The sequence below is a fragment of the Raphanus sativus genome, chromosome 2, assembly GCF_000801105.2.
Source record: "Raphanus sativus cultivar WK10039 chromosome 2, ASM80110v3, whole genome shotgun sequence".
Taxonomy (NCBI): Eukaryota; Viridiplantae; Streptophyta; class Magnoliopsida; order Brassicales; family Brassicaceae; genus Raphanus; species Raphanus sativus.
The window spans coordinates 40374070-40391864 of record NC_079512.1 but is presented as its reverse complement, the minus strand read 5'-3'; the positions used below and the strand labels follow the sequence as shown (position 1 = coordinate 40391864).

The 17795-nt window shown below is 29.8% G+C and overlaps 1 pseudogene; it reads left to right on the top strand.

The window, feature by feature from the left end:
- The first annotated feature begins 5409 nt into the window (after positions 1–5409).
- LOC108833347 (uncharacterized) lies at positions 5410–7246 on the top strand (annotated as a pseudogene).
- Positions 7247–17795: the final 10549 nt, after the last annotated feature.

Here is a 17795-nt window from a genome sequence, read left to right as displayed (position 1 = left end):
ATGGACAGATAAGACAATGCAAATGGTGGGTAAATACTTGAAAAACTATGAACGTGAATCATTTTCAGAACACAAAATGTATGATCTGAGCAGAGCACATAAGTTTTGAACTTTACCAGAAACCCATCAAGTCAAGCATGATCATATAATATCTAATAAACCTGAAAAACAATCAAAACTTTGACTAACCTGATCAATAAAAGATGTCAAGAAACTCAAACCTAAAGGGAAGAAGTTGGGGCAGATTCTTTCAATTTGACATCTTGAAGGTGAATGAGGATGGAATCTTGTATCCTCACAGAGACAACGCAAAGAGCAGCCATGCACGTTCGTGCTCCTAATTTCATACACAGGCAAGTCCTTTGAATAAACCAATCATCTTATAGAGCTTCTTAAATTATTATTTTAATTACTGCGTTTGAAATTAATTAATTAATTAATTAATTAAAGGTTGTCCAAAAAAAGGTTTGAGAATCTATCAAACACTATTAAAAGGAGAATAAGAAGCCTTGTGAAGGTGTCCACGTAAGACATTTAAATCATCCAATCAGAGAGCAAGGTGCCTTTGTTGGGCTTACGGTTTTTTGTGTGTGTCTTAGTTACATTGGGCTTACGGGTTTTTATGTATTGCCTTTGGGTCATTAGTTTGGGCTTCTGAGGATTGCCGACGAGAATCCTTCAACGCTTCCGTGTTTCATCATCTTTTCATCTCTCGGTAAATTGACGTTATAACCACCACTTTTGATCATTCAATGGTGTTCTTTATTCCTTTCGTTTTGGTTTCCTTCCACCTCCCTTTGTTTATCTTCCTATTTAAACACCTTCACTGAGGATTTCATGCAACCAAAATTTACAAGAGAAGATAAAATTTATGGCCATGAACTCTGTTAGATCCACCGGAAAGTTTCCCAGAAAATCTCAATCGCCCTATACTGTAATCTCTTCTTAATCTTTCTTGATCAGATCCTCAGATTTTGCTTCTTCTTTGTTATTGTGGATAGAAGTTTCCTTCTTTTTTTAATGTAAAAAAATTTCCTTTCTTTTAAACTCTATATATTTATCTGCAGTAATTTTTTTCAGAAATCTTTTGTGCTTTGCCTAAGAAAATTATTTACAGAGTTTGACCTCTGATCTTTGTTTGCAGGAACATTGTTATGTAGGTGACTTAATGAGCGGGTTCGAAGACCAGTTCTGGTGCAGCAATGAGACTGTGAATAAGGCAAGGAAACTCCACATAGGACATATCCAACAGATGTTACCTCAAATTGAATGTGCTTCGCTACTATCTATCTCAATATTTGTATGAAACCAATTAATCATCTTCGTTGAAGTACCTTTAAACAAAGGCGATGACTTGCAAGAAACCTGCTTTGGTTGAGTTTCACGAGTTTATGGTATGTCTCTCTGACCCTGAATGGAGGTTGCACTTTTAAAAATGTTATTTTTTCACACTGATGATGCATGTGTTTTTCGTGTGTTGCACATCTGCAACTATTTCTGATATTTCTGTTGGCTTGCAGGTTATGGCTTCTAAGTTAGCAAAGAAATACAATTCAAGGTTTGTGCTGACTGCTGAGGTTGGCTCGGAATACCGGATGAGTTTAAAGTGTACAAAATTCTGAGAGCCGGCTATATAATTGGGGAATGGCGAGGTTGCCTCACTCATACAGTCATACTCTGTGGCTGAATTCTTTTCTATGGAAGGAAAAAAGGTGTCTGCTGTGGTGTTAACCCACCGACACAGCATGATATAAGCAGAGATGTTCCAGCCAATGGATTCAGCAATGATAATGAACCTCCGGCTGTGGCTCCCAATCAGGTTAATCCATGAAGAAAAGGAAGAAAAATAGAAAGTGATATTAATGATAAATATGAGATTAGTGTTAATGCTGAAAATAGATATGCCAAGAATGAAATAATATTTGTGTTTTTGCATAGTCTTCACATTTTCCTTATGAAATTAGAAACTGCAAATTTAGCAAACTAACATCAATTTAACAGTGTAATAAGAAAATAATTAAGCCCTTTCTCAAAAAAAAATTAAAAAAAAATCATAATAGTAATAATAATAATGTTAATTTGCAAATTAAATACTTCAGTTTTATTTCACAATGAGATTATTGTGGTGTTACATTATTTTTAAAAATCAGGGATATACAAAATAAAATAAAACTTAACAAAAATAAAATATTAAGTTCAAGCAAGAAAACAAAATAAATATTTGTTACAGTACATTATAAATTAAAGCATTTCAAAATAAATAAAATTGAAAAGCTATTTAAATTGTTAAAATTACTGTACACAAAACGTTCATACTAAAAAATATATACACTAATCTCCTATACTAAGGTCCTGTTCGTTTGCTGGTCGCTAGCGTCAGTGACCAGAGTCAGCGACCAGCGACTGCGACTTAATGTCGCTGATAGTGTTCGTTTGGAGGTCGCGCGTTCATCTCAGCGACCATTTTTTAAAAAAAAATTTTTGATCGCACGATTTTGATCCCACCATTAAAATTTCTAGCGTCCAAAATTTTTAATCGCTGGTCGCTAGCGTTTGGTCGCTGCGATCGGTCGCTGAACCCGCGACCAATAAACGAACAACATTTGGTCGCTGAAATTAATCGCTGACGCTAGCGATCAGCAAACGAACAGAGCCTAAAAGGAGAAAAGAATGAATGGAGATACATGCTGCCTACTTTAAATTATTTATCCAATCATATATATCACTCTTAAATATTAGAAATCTAACAAAAATATATACATTATGTAACAATCAAACATTTCTGTTGAAAGGGCTGCAAAGCATGTGTAATCAAAAATGTAAAGTTGTTGTGGTGACATATAATATCCTTACAATACATAAAGGTAAAAACAAATACAAAATTAAATTTCTAAATACATATTGATTAATAACTTCTATTTAAAAGAAATACAATTTTTTCATCGTCACATACTACACCTTTTTACTTTTTTTTTGGTGGGCAAAAGGGAGACAGAGCCTCCCTATATTATTAAAAATTCAAAAAATTACGAAATAACAACATGTCTAGGACGAGAAACGCCTAGAACATCATCCTCAAGAATAGAAATTACATTAGCTGGAACAGAATTAAGAATATGAATGCCTAAAGGCAAAGTAAAAGCATAGTTGGCTAATCCATCGGCGAGACAATTAGCTTCCCTATACACGTGACCAATCCGGACAATCCAGTCCTTTGAAAGTAAGCCATGGCACATACGTACCAGGAACGACAGTGGGTGAGTTTCCTCAGTTCCTGTCTTAAGAAATCCAACGACAACTGCTGAATCAACCTCTAACTCCAACCTCGTGATACCCCTCTCCCATGCCACTACCAGACCGTAATAAACTCCCCACAATTCCGCCAGTGGAGCAGAGCATCGGCCAATATTTAGTGCGAAACCTCCACACCAATCACCAAACCTGTTTCGCAACACCCCGCCTGCAGTTGCAGCACCTGGATTTCCCTGCGATGCCCCGTCTGTATTGAGTTTAACCCACTCGTCAAGCGGAGCTTTCCACGCTATCCTGCGTTCCTCGCGTTGGTGAGAGAGTTTTGTACTTCCTAAAACACATGCTGCTTTGGACACCTCTGCTGCTTTCTCCTTAACGAATTTCACTCGGTCTCTGCACAGACGAGTGTCCCCAAAGATATTTCCACATCTCCATTTCCACGCCCACCACACCGTTACTGCAAAAAAAGTTGCCCAAGGGCTCTCTCCCACCATATGATTTTCTCCCAGGTTCGTGAACATCCATTGAAGTAGCGACTGTGTAAAGAAAATATGTCTCTTACCCCTCGGGACCACGCGATTCCATATTCCCTCCATAGCCGGGCAATCTCGAAGAATATGCAAGACCGTCTCTGGAGCTCCCTTGCAGACTTCACACGTATCTGTAGCACCAAGATGCCTTCTATATCTCTCGCAATTGGTCATGATGACCTGTTGTCCTGCTAACCATAAGAAGCATCGCACCCTCTCCGGAGCCACAACCGTCCATATACGTTTATAAAATTTCTCCATACTCTGTCTTGGCGAATCAATAGAAGTTAAGAGCCTATATGCGGACTTAACAGAAAAGCTTCCATTCGTAGTTCCTTTCCAAGCTATTATATCCTTTGCTCCTGTTATCTGATCAGGAACAACTGAAAAGAGCTCAAGTCTTTTGTCTTCTGCAAGATACGGAGCAATGTTCTCTAAGTCCCAACCACTCCCGGCTTGCCAAAGATCCTTGATCAGTGTATTCTCCAGCCCTTGCGGCAGGGCAGATGTGATCGACAGTAGTAATGGTTCATCTGTTAACCAAGAATCAGACCAAAACCTAATCTGTCTTCCGTCTCCAAGCACCCATCTCTGTCCTCGCAACACTACATCTCGCAGACCGAGCCCCACGCTTCTCCAAGTAGAAGACCAAGTTCCTTTAGCTATCATCCATCTCGTATCTTTGAGATCACCAACATGGTATTTCTTTCTCACCACCTGTGCCCATAAACTATGCGTGTTATGCATAACTCGCCATCCAACTTTCGCGATCAAAGCCTTGTTCATCTCCTTTTACTTTGACAAGGTAATAAAAATCATCAACAACTTTAAAAATAAAAAAAACAGTCGCATTAAGTAGATGAGTTAGAGTTATATCTTTCATCTTAAGCTGAGCTCAGCTCAGAAGATAACAATCAAGGAAATACAGCCAAGACAATTTTTGACATCATCAAACTTTGATTTGTATTCTAAACTCAGTTTTGGTAGTTTTGCAAATTAATAAAAATGTTTTATTACAAAAAATGTTTAAAACTATATTCAATATTTAATCAACGAAAAACAGAGTTTATTTCCCTTCATATAATATATTCTACACAGTACATTGTTTATAAATATGATAATTCTGTAATATTTTATATTCACATAACAAATTAATTTTAATATTGTAAAAGTAATTATCCGCGCTACGTATATCTAATGCAACAGTTTTCTCTATTCCTAAGGTGTCCACGTCAGCGATTTATTAATGTTTGTGGGTTCCATTTATAATCTGGTTTAGTTTGGTCAAATAGGTTTGTATTTTGGTCTGGTCGAATATGATTTTAGTTTGGTCGAGTGAGTAAAACGTTGGGTTTTTGGGGTTCATCGTTTCATTTTTGTCCTCATTACAGAACTAATCTCACAATTTCCCCTTTTCATGATCTGCAAAACTAATGTTTCTCATCTCTTTACTTTCCCTGTCGTTATCTCTTCGCCTCCCCTGTGATTCAATGTATTTCTTTTAATTGGGAAATAATTGTAATCACATTAAACCCAGTTTAGATGTCTCGACGCCTCCGTTTTCTTCATGTGAAATCATATATATCACGCGTAAACTTCGTGGCGTCGCTCATTTCTCGCTACTTGACCGGAGAGATCTTCTTCCGATCTATCAAATCCCAGATTGATCCAATCGCGTTTTCCAGATCCCGAAATGAATCAATCGTCGTCCTCAGATCAGCCTGGATCGTGTGTGAGAATTGACACGCGAGAGACAGAGATTAGAGCTAAGAGCTGGAATTTAGATACTATGGATGATAAAAGATTAGAAGATTCACGCAATGAAGAAGAAAAGAGGAAACGAATGATGAAGAAAAAGAAGAAGAGTTGGATGCGGTTCCTCTTACGGACGAAGTGCTAGCATTTGCGACGAACATATCAATGCATCCATGCTCTTAAGGACGAAGTGTTAGACTTCCTTTCGACCCCCAACGAAGATCTTGATGGTAATGTTCATCCTTCAATTTTGGACTGGATAGAAAAAGATTCTTGGAATTTTTTTTTGGCTTTTAGCATATCAAAGATTTTGGAAATGCTAACATCAATATTTGTGTTTTTTCTTTCTCAATTTTTATTTGTAGATTTGGAAATTTCTGATGCACAGAGAGGTCATGCTTTAGCTATAGAACGTCTTGCTCCGAGGTTAGCTGCACCTAGAATAGAATTCTGTCCATGCCATATGACTGTTGGTTACTTCTGAAAAGTTTATTTTGTTCTTCTCCTTTCACGGCTCAATAAACATAATGCTCAGCTTTTGTCTTCTCCACAGGTAACCCTCACTCAGTCTTCTTCCGTCCACACAGACATAATTGTTTTTTTTTTTTGAGAAATACAAACATAATTATTGTTACTCAAGATCACTCTTTTTATTTGCAGGTGATGGAAGCAAGGGCATTGTGGATGAAAGAGTTTGAGAATCAAAACACTTCCACTAAAATAGGCTATGGAGATATTCTTAAGGAAGAGATTACACCATCAACTTCGAGTTACTACCACCATGCTAATGTGTTTATATGTTAACTAACTTATTGTTCTTTCCTTGATGCTCTCAAGTTTTTATAGAATTTCTCTGTTGTGGTTTGTTTGCAGAGGCGTGTTTAAGATATTAGAGTGGGCTGAAATCATAAACGCTCACAACATATCAAGGCCAGGAATCGTCGACGGCTTGAAGTTGAAGGTATGTTTGTATTTATATCAACTGGATTATACATTGATTCTTTCGTTTTTACTAACGTGTGGGTGCATCAATGAACTTATATATTTTACATAACATATCACACTTATATATGATTACAGATCACACTTTTATTTGACGCCGGTGGTTGTTTTTTTCTTAAAGATGTGTTGGTATTTCTCGGATGCCTCAAGTTCTGACCAGACCAAGCTTCATGTCGGAAATAAATAACTTAGTTTAACAACTCAGAGAAGAAAGAAAGCCTTTTTTTTTCTTGACACTGTTGATTTTGGTTTCTTGATGTAGCTAAGTAAGAAGGCTTTGTTTGCTAATCCTCAAGATAAAGGCTTACTAATTGAGGTGATGGATCCCCAACACCTTTGTATTTTGTCCATCGCGGTGTTGGACAAGACACTTCCTGTGGCCGTGGACACATGAGGCTGCTCCATGGGTTTTGCTAGACACAAGACAAAGTCACTTGAGCCTAATGTCTCCGTCAAGGTTTTGGCTTCAATGAGGTCGCTTAAAGAACACAAAATCGAGACGAATACAAAGAGACAGAAGCAACAAGAAAAATATATTTTTGGAGGAAAAAAAATCAGTATTGTGGTTTTATGTTGTATTGTTGGTGATTTAAATGGATGTAAAAAAATCCATTTATGGTTTTTCTTATGTAAAAGAGAGCAAGCCTTTAGCGATGTCTCACAAAGATACAATATGATTGCTAATTGAGGTGATTGCTAACTGTCCATTGTCCATGCATTTTGGTTTGCTTGATGCATCACTTAGTGATTGAGATTCAACAAGGGAGATATTCTATTGGTTAAGGAGAAATTTGATCAATTACGCTATCCATACATCCCGTGAACTCAAAATAAAATTTCTGATCTTTTAGCTAAAACTATGGAATCTTTCCGTAGAAATCTCTGTTTTATTGGTTGTTTTATTTCAGTGTGATCAATTACACCACTTCAAATTTAAGTAATATAAATAGACTAGATAATAACTCACACATTACATGGAGTGAGTTTTTTTCAACTATGATGTATTTAAATATTATAAATAATATCCATTTTATATCGATAACGTTTTTACACTTGATTAAAGAGGGTATTCGGGTATCATGTGGTTCATTTTGGTTCAGTTCAGTTCGGATCTTTGTGGATTCAGTTCGCTTTGAATTTTTACGGGGGTTCGGTTTAGATTCTAATAACCCGTTTATTTATTTTTAAAATAAAGTTCATATATATTTTTTAATTTATAAAATCTAAAAATAAAAAATAATATATAACTTATAAATTTGAATAATTTATGCTAAAATACATAAACTTCACATCAAAATTAGTTTAGCTTAAATATTTGAATAAAAATCAATAGACATTTAAGTATTTTGGGTATTTCGAGTATTGTATACTTATTTTAAACATGTACTTTATTTTTATATATTTCCAATTTTTTTGGAAAACTGAAAAATAACTTATATATTTTTATATTCTTTTTGATATTAAATTTAAAAATAATTAATATATTTAAGTTTATTAATCTGGTTCGAATATACTTGGACACCGAAATATTTCGGTTCGGATAGGATTCGGTTTCGGTTCTCTAAATACAAAAAATTTAAACCGGTTCAGATATATAACCAATTTTGGTTAAAGCTCAGTACTACTTTTCATAATCAATTTGGTTTGTTGTTTTTGGATTCAGATTTTTTCCGATCTTATATTTTAATTGAAACAAAAAATTTAAATAAAAGTGATGGTGGTTCATATTTATTTAGAGTATACAATAATTTTTAAACGAAAACACATTCTACTATGTACGTAATCCATTTACTTAATCGCTAAGATAAGACCTGCGCAAAGCACATGGTGAGCTTATATAATAAAAATTAAAAATATATAGTATTGACAAATTAAATATGTATATGTGTTTGAGTTTGTTAATATGCATACAATTATGTTTTCTTTATGTAATCATCTATATGTTGGGTTAAGCATTTGTAATTGTAACTGAAATAGTGGACCGAAATCTATTTTAAATTTATGATGAACATAATCGATTTGTGCTTAAACTTTTTATCACTTTTTATACCTATAAAAATTGTAATGTGATCATCAAGTGAGTTTTTATTACAAAATCATGTTCTACAATTTTTTTAATATTTTACTTTAACATTATTGAGAATCGTTTTAATGGTTTTAGAACCAGCAGTTTAGTATTATTTTCAAAATCAAATTACTTTGAGCTTAGTATTCCACATAGTTTTGAAGGGTTTCAACTGGACATATAAATTGATACAGTCAATTTTTTTGCTTTAAGTTGTTACTTTAATATAAACTAGATTTTGATCCGCGCTTCGAAAGTGCGGGTATTTTTTCACTTTTATGAAATATATTATTTGTTTGTAACTATTGAATGTATTTATCTTAGTAAAACTTTCTTTATAATAAATTCGACACATAGAGTGTTTCTGGTAAACTATATGTTTCTTTGGCTTTGTTTTATTCTCTCTCCAATCAACATATTTATTTGGCTTGTTGTTAAAATAAATGATTTTAGAACGCAACTGTACAATACTTTTACATTGATATTTTATTTAAACAATGTGACATATTTCTATATTAATTAAATATTTACATTGTAATTTAAATTTGTATACAAATCAACATATTTTGTAGTTTGTTGTTAAAAGAAATGATTTTGAATCCAAATGTACAGTATTTTATATTGATTTTTTTCAGTTCATATAAATTTTTTAAATATATTTATTTCAACTGAACCAACTAATATTTTATTAAATTGGCCTCTGAAATATATTTTTATACATCGATATTTATTTTTCATAATTAGCTTTATATATTTTAGATGTATCATAATATAACTAATGACATTCAAAAGACCTCGACCAAATCAGGTTATATGGCTATTTTTGTTACAAATATCTAAATTCGTTTTAGATATATTGGTTATTTAGATATGTTTAGGTTCCTATACATCATAACCGAATTTATCCAGATCTAGAATGACTCAACTCAAAATCCACATATAAGTTTATAATATTCAAGCGGGACTTGTTTTCAAAACAAAAAAAACGATACTCGAAAGGAACATGTAACTAAATGGACAGATAATGTTCATGTCTAACTCATTTTATAAATTAATAAAAAAAAACTTTTTCTATTTGTTTGGCTAAACTAAGTGAAATAGAAAAAGAGTTTTTATTACATCGATATTTATTTTTCATAATTAGTGTTATATATTTTAGATGTATCATAATATAACTAATGATATTCAAAAGACCGGGACCGAATCAGGTTATATGGCTATTTTGTTACAAATATCCGAGCCCGTTTTAGATACATTGGTTATTTAGATATTTTTAGGTTCCTATATGAATAGAACAATGTGTATAGATTGAGAGAGAGGATAATCAAAACTGCAGAGAAAACAAAGAGACTGGGAGAGATGAGAAAGATAATTCCGAAACCATGTGTATAGATTGTAATGATGATTGAAGCCTCTCTTACTTCTTGCATATAAATGAAATATATGATTTCCAAAATGTATTAGATATTAGGCTACGATATAGGAGAATAGAGGCAGTGTGGATATTACAAAAAAAACACGTCATACGGAAAGACCAAAAATCCATCCTTGCAAATCTATACTAAAAAAGTTTGCTTTTGAGGCTCCGCTTTCTCGCTCACTCTTTTTTCTTTCCTTTTGGCTGACCTTGCTTGACGAAAGCCTTTTGAGACTCCAGGGAGCGTCCACATCAGCGAAAACAACGGCATCCGAAAGATGCCACGTGTCATTTTTACTAAAAAAAAAACAAATATAAAATATAAGAAAACCTAAATAATAAGTGGTAAACTTAAGAAATCTTATTATATAAAGCTTGGTTCTTCAAAGTTACTAATTAATATGATCGCAACACGTGTCATTAAAAATTTTAAGATTGCAACATGTGTTAATCTATATTATAATTAAAAATATATATTAAGATATTAACAAAAACAAATTTTGTTAAAAAGTAATTGTAATTATATCTAATAGTAATTTTCCATTTTAAAATCCCAAACAAAAAATTGTTGCAAATGATTATTTGATAGTAATTTTACTTTTAATATTTTTAAAGAGGTTAAAATTTATAATGATATAAAATATATACTAAGATAACAAAAAACGAATTTTGAAATAAATTAATTTTAAAATTGATTTAATAGTAAAAAGGAAATTTTTAAAAATACTTAATATTCTAAATTACTTAATAGGAAACTTGGTTCTTCAAAATTGTTATATATTTAAAATTGTGATATGTGTTAAACTAATTCATAATTTAAAATAAATATATAAGATAATAAAACAATTTTTGGTGAAACTAATTATATAGTAAATTTCCATTTTTAAAATCTTAAGCAAAATATAATTTCAAAATATTATTTAATAGTAATTTCCTTTTTAATAATGTGATATGTTTTAGAAATTTCCTCTTTTAAAAAATCTTAAACAAAATATTATTTAATAGTAATTTCTTTTTTTTAATAATGCGACATGTTTTAGAATATATCATGATTAAAACAATATATACTAAGAAAATAAAAACAAAAACGAATTTTGAAATTATTTAATAGTAAAAAAGATAATTTAAAAATTACTTAATAATATTCTTTTAGAAGATAATAATTACTTAATAATATTATTTGATATTAATTTTCCTTACAAAATTTTGACATTTGTTAAAATATCTTATGATTAATAAAATATATAGGAAGATAATAAAAACAATTTGTGTTTTAAAAAGTAATTTTTTGCAGGATTGAGCAAGAAAAATATCTGGTGAGTTTTCTTACATGTTCTTTCACATCTTTGCGTGTTATCTTTTTTCTTGGTGTCACATGAGGAAATAACTAGACATCCATAACTTCACATTAAACTGATGTTAAACTTTTTCTAAAAAGAATATAATTGTTATGTTGTTATACATTAGTTATTGTTACAATTATACTTAGCCGTTTGTACATATAGATGTAGTGGTGAACATGAATCGGATATCCAAATTTTTGGAGATATTCTGATCCGATCCATTTTGTTATAATAATCATTTATTTGATCCAATTCGATATGTAGCCACACAGATATTCGGTGCTCCGGATATTCAGATAATTTTAGATTTTCAACCGGATATCCGATTCGATCCGCAAAAATAAATTAAAATTAGTAAATAAATCATAAATTCTAAAAATAAGATAAAATAATAATCACATTTTATTACAAAAATAAAAATTTATTACTTTTAAAATTCTAATAAATAACTTAATAAATTTATTAAAAAGTACTATTAAAACTTATATACAATATAATATTTATATAAATTATATATGTATATAAATATATATATATATATATATATATATATCTTTACATACATGTATATGTATTTATATAACGGATCAGATCAGATATTCATTCTTAATAATATTAGTATCTTGTGATTTGTTTCGTTTCTTACAGATATTGCATATAAGTATTTTCTTTGCTTCGTAGAGCTACATATATTTGGAATTTCGGTTCAAATCAAAACAGATAAAATCAAAATTTACGGATATTTTATCCAGCTGTTATGCTATTGTGACTAAGTTAATGTGACTATTATGCTTATATGTGATTATGATTATGTGTGTTTATTCTTATCAACATATAAAAATTGGTTATGTTGTTGTAGATCATGTTACTATGAAATTTAAATCAAAGAGAACGACTTTCCAATAGATTCTTGTAGGTCATGCTATTAAGGAATTTAAATCAAAAAGGAAGATTTTCCAATAGAATAATGTTATAAATAACTTGCCTAAACAACATGAATATTGAAGCCGAAATCCTAACCGGAAGCTACGTGGAAAAACAGCATTGTATTCTTAGAATAAGTCTAACTAGATCTTGACCTGCACGCCCGTGTGGGTGTTTATTTTAGTTTGTAAAATTATGATAAATTTATAAGTTATTGGTAATTAATGTGTTTTATAAACTCTGGTCAATGTTATTAGATTTTTGTTGGATTATTATCGTGCTGAATGTATGGTTAATATTATTTTGTATTCATATTCTAATATTTAAAAAGTTGAAATTATTAATTATATATTATAAATGGACTACATATTTTTTGATAACAAAAATCTATGTTTAAACATCTATTAAACGTTAAAAGGAGTATTGATTTTATATCTTAATATTTGTATTAAATGTGTTTTAGTTCATATAAAACAATTGGTAATACAATAAGTAATTAATTAATTGTTTGTTTTTATGTCAAATTTATGTTACTCATGTACAAAATTATGTATATATTTGAATTTAGCTATTGTATATAATATAATGGACTATTCATTTGTACTTGAAAAATTGATCTCTATTTCAATAAGATAGACTAAATGTTAAAAATGGTTTTATATTTAATTTAGTTAAATGAAATACAAATTTAATATGGTCTTTATATAATATCTAAACTACAAATACAAACAATTACAATGAGCCAATATAATACTTCAATCAAAATAGAGTGGGCTGTTAATTAATCAACTTAATGCATGAGCCTATCATACACTAACGTTAATTAAGTCTGTATCGTTATTAATGACAAATTTTAATCTATATATTATAACTGTATAAAGTATTATATAAAATATTCTGTAGTCTAAATGCCATTATTAAAATTAAAAATACAAATGGGCCCATATAAAATAAGAACATTTAACCACAATTGACTTAGTATACCAGTCAAGACTCACTAACATCTGATAGGTTCGTGTTTTGATAAATTTTAATGTCATGTGTATAATGTATAAGATATAAAACTACAATGAATAAGATACTAAATGTACATTTTAAGCTTTTGGTAAGTAAATTATCCGGCCAAATCGAATCCAGTTAGATAATAATTGTAATTAAAATTAATTATTTGTTTTAAATGTAGTGGCAATCCTTTGTAATTACTGAGGAAAACTCAGGGTTAAGTACTAAATGTATTTCTGTTTTAATAGTTTAGATACCGACATATGCAAGATAACCTTTCAAAATGAAAAGACTTCAATTTTCTACAAGAGTATTCTATGAAATGACTATCAACTAGAATTAAGGTCAAAGCTTAAAAAGTTGGTCTATTTGTCAAGTCCAGTCTTACAATTATATGTCGCACTATCAAGAGTCACTACAACTAGAGAACTTCAAATTTTTAAAACATAGCGACAATAGTGTTTTACAAAATATTGTATATAAAAAAAGATGTTAAAGTCACACCATGAATGTTAAAGTAAATAAATTTGATGTTTTATCTAGAAATATATTCGATATTTAGCTGACTATCGATAAAACATATTGACTGGTGTTATGTAATATTAATATTTTTAATTGTGTCGTTTTTAGTTTGTCTTACACAATATAAACAATATAGAGAGTTCACAGTTCTATATATTTCAATTAACTATAGCTAGTATTATTTTGAAAAATAATAAAAAGTGAAGTATTTATTAAAAATAAAAATATCAATGTACTATTTAAAACACCATTATTATTGAAATAGAATATCAATCAAAAATTATGTAAGAAAACAGATTATTGTTATTAAAATGTCACCAATATATACTGAAAATCCAAGAACTAACGTGAAAAAAATATTTCCAATCTTTTTATGTGTTCGTGAATTAAAACATCAAATAAAATCCGTGCAATGCATGGGTCCATATCTAGTAGAAATATATACTTTAAATTCATATATACTATTAAAATATTTATGTGATGAAATCAATTAAATATGGTAAACTTACAAAAATCAAAGAATTATAGATAATTTAACTTAATATATAATATATTTTTGAAATTAACATAAAATATCTTACAAATATAATTAATAACTTAAAAATGCAAGATATGTAAACAGTTAGAACTATATAAATTTAAAACGCATAATTTTAAAAATTTAGGTTATATGCTATTGAAAATATTCAATAATATGATTGAAGACACATAGGATTTTAAAAAAACCTAACCATAATATGAGAAATCATTATTTTAATTTAAATTTAGAACACATGAATATTAAAGTTTAGGTTCTATGATGTTTAAAATATTCAGTAATATAATGGAAGACAGATAAGATTTAAAACAACTAACCATAATTTTAGATATAATTAGTTTAATTTAATATTCCAAAAATGTCAATATTCCAAAAATTTGTTTGTTTCAAAATTAAATAGAAATCAATATCAAATAAGGAAAGCTAAAAAAATCACCAATTTCACACAATCAAATTTTGAATTGGGAGATGTGTCAAAAAGGGTCTCTCTGATTGAATTAGAGACCTAAGGGTAAGAAAATATTGGTGTAGAGAATCGTTTTCAGCGCATAGTTTGCTATTCTCCTTCACCCTTCTTCTCACTCTCAAGTTTGTTCATGTTCTTTTTCAATCAAGGTGATCAGTTTCTTTTTTTCTTTTTCGTAATTGCTGCCTTGACTTCTCTTTTTGTAGGTAAAGATAGGATAATTATATGAATCAGTTGATGTACAACTATAAAAATTGGATCCTTGTGTGTTTAGCGATGTCTAAAGTAGAAGTTTTCATCATCATTTGGCTTTGTTTTTGCATTTTTATATTTATACCCTTGCATCAATTTCGTGCCGTGATTTTTCGTGGTAGATTTCACTGTGTACTCCATCTATGAAATCTTTTGTGATTATCACATTTGTTCATGTTATTTTGTAACTTCTAAAGTTCTGGTTTGTGGCAGTGGTCTCCTTTTCATTATATTTTGGCAACGCCACTATTTGTTGCTTTCAAGATCTTGCTCTGTGGACATCTTAAAGATCAATATGGTATACTCTTTAACTTGTAATATTAATCGTGGCTATGTTTATGGATGATGTGTTTGTTTATGATAGATGGTTGTGTCCCTCACTCCTTGTTTGCAATTGTTTATGATGAAATATTTGGTTTTGTCTTACCATTGCTTGTATGTGTTTATGGCTGGTGTGTTTGCTTATGATATATTTGGGCTTGGTTTCTTAGTTATTGTTCAATAATACTTACCATCATTCCAGAAAGTTGTAACTCGTTATATTTTCTTTTCTTTTTGTTCTTAGGAAAGAATGATTCTTGCTCATTTGTATGATGAGCTGAAAGGAGAAGACTGAAAACAGTCACGTGCATGGTAAAAAATCCATAATTTGCACTCGCCATTCTCTCTATCTTACTGTTTGGAAAAAATATATTTTTATTTTCAAAATGCAGTTTCTACTCTATATTTCCTTTGCAAACGCTATAACTGCAAAATTGAATGATGAGTATATTTTGTTTTTGCATATTTACATTTTTCTGGAGAATGTGCAAGACACTTATGCCTAGAGATGAAGAAACTATGAGTGATGAAGCCATATAAGAAATATTTCATGTAAATTTATTCTTCACTATTTGCATGTGAACTTATCTTTTTTTTTGTAACATTTTTTTTTGTAACACAAATGTGAACTTATCCAAACATATTTTTTTTAATAGAAGAGGTTTTTACTATATTTTATGTAATATTTCTATTTCTATTTACGATAGAAGTTTAATGTAAATTTTTAATTTTGTATATTTACTTATTGTTTATTTTTTTCTTATATTGTATATTTACTTATTCTAATTTTCTTGCTTTATATCAAACGATAATATTATGATATATGTTTAATGTAGTATTTATATCCATATATTGTATGCTTGTTTTTCTTATAATGTTTATTTACTAATAAAAATATTTGGAAATAATAAAAGAGTACAACTATACATTTTCAGATAGATGTTAATGTAGTTTTTCCGTTTCTTATATGAGAAATTGCCAAAAATACCATTTTCATAGTACCATTTTTCATGTTTACACTAACCACTTTTACCACTACTTTTAATGAAGGGTTTAGATTTGAACGTTTAGGATTTAGGGTTTAGATTTTATGTTTTAGGGTTTAGATTTGATGTTTTAGGGTTTAGGGTATAAAGTTTAGGGTTTAGAGTTGAGGATTTAGGGTTTATAGTTGAGGTTTCAGGGTTTAGGGTTTAAGATATTGAATTTAGGGTATATAGTTTAGGGTTTAGGGTTTAGAGTTGAAGATTTAGGGTTTAGGGTTTAAAATTGGGGGTTTAGGATTTAGAATTTTGGATTAAAATTTTGAAAAGCATATAAAAACAAAGATATAAGAGTCTTTAACATTTTAATAAATAAGGTATTTTTGAAAATGTGTACTTAGTGGTGGTAAAGATGAATAATGGTATCTTCAAAGTGGTATTTTTGAAAATTTCCCTTCTTATATTGTTTATTTAATTATTATTTATTTTTTAGAAATTGCCAAAAATACCATTTTCATAGTACCACTTTTCATGTTTACACTAACCACTTTTACCACTATTTTTAATGAAGAGTTTAGATTTGAAGGTTTAGGATTTAGGGTTTAGATTTGATGTTTTAGGGCTTAAGGTATATAGTTTAGGGTTTAGAGTTGAGGATTTAGGGTTTAGAGTTGAGGATTTAAGATTTATAGTTTAGACTTTAGGGTTTAGAGTTTAGAATATTGAATTTAGGGTACATAGTTTAGGGTTTAGGGTTTAAAGTTGAAGATTTTGGGTTTAGGGTTTAGAATTGGAGGTTTAGGATTTATAATTTGGGATTATAATTTTTAAAAACATATAAAAACAAAGATATAAGAGTATTTACTATTTTAATAAATAAGGTATTTTTGAAAATGTGGCTTTAGTGGTGGTAAAGATGAATAATGGTACTTTGAAAGTGGTATTTTTGAAATTTCCATTTATTTTGGGGAATTTTCAAAAATACCACTTTTAAGGTACCACTATTCATCATTACCACTACTAAATAAACATTTTCAAAAATACCTTATTTATTAAAAGATTAAAGGTTCTTATATCTTTGTTTTTATATGGTTTTCAAAATTCTAATTATAAACTCTAAATCCTAAACCTCCAACTCTAAACCCTAAACCCTAAATCCTCAACAATAAACCCTAAACCCTAAACTATATACCTTAAATTCAATACTCTAAACCTTAAACCCTAAAACCTCAATTATAAACCTTAAATCATCAATTATAAACCTTAAATCTTCAACTCTAAACCCTAAACTATATACCCTAAACCCTAAAACATCAAATCTAAACTCTAAATCTTAAATCTTCAAATCTAAACCCTTCATTGAAAGTGGTGGTAAAAGTGGTTAGTGTAAACATGAAAAATGGTACTATGAAAATGGTATTTT